A 683-nucleotide genomic window follows, 5' to 3' on the forward strand; every position below is an offset into this window, starting at 1 on the left:
AATAATTTTAATAATAATAATAATTTTAATATTAATAATAAGAAAATTATATTAATACATTAAAACAAAATTACATTAAATTAAAAGAAAAAAATACATCAATTTTGAGTAGATGTGCCAGCAGCGTTTGGACAATGTTTCTTAGTATGACCAAATACCCGACATAATCCGCACTTTCTTGGGACTCTATCCGTAGTGTCCACTTCTGTTCTAATGCGCTTGGTCTTTGGGCGATCTTTCTTGACTTCCCGCATTAGTGGATTGTGACACACCTTAACACCTTCATATTGTGGCCAATATCCTTCGTTTGGTATCGGTTGGAACGCTTCACTGTAGACTTTAAGTACTGTTTCCACCTTGTACACATCGGATATAAGGCTCCAATAATCATATTTGATGCTAGAACATGCTGCTATCACATGTGAACAAGACATATGTTTAGCTTGATATTTTCCACAATCGCACCACTTGTTAGGAAGATTTACACTGAAATGACCAATTGGTCGCCCTTCTTTTGGAACTACTGTCTCGTGGACCATGAAAGTATGGTTGCTTCGATCAAAACTATCGACTCTATGACTAGAAGCTAAAATTGATGCGTATTGTTTTGCCATGGTTGGAAATAGTGTACCTGTTTTATAATATGTTGATTGGACCAAAGCAGTGATGGGAAGGTTGCGTGG

This window comes from Cicer arietinum, chromosome 6, assembly GCF_000331145.2.
Source record: "Cicer arietinum cultivar CDC Frontier isolate Library 1 chromosome 6, Cicar.CDCFrontier_v2.0, whole genome shotgun sequence".
NCBI lineage: Eukaryota > Viridiplantae > Streptophyta > Magnoliopsida > Fabales > Fabaceae > Cicer > Cicer arietinum.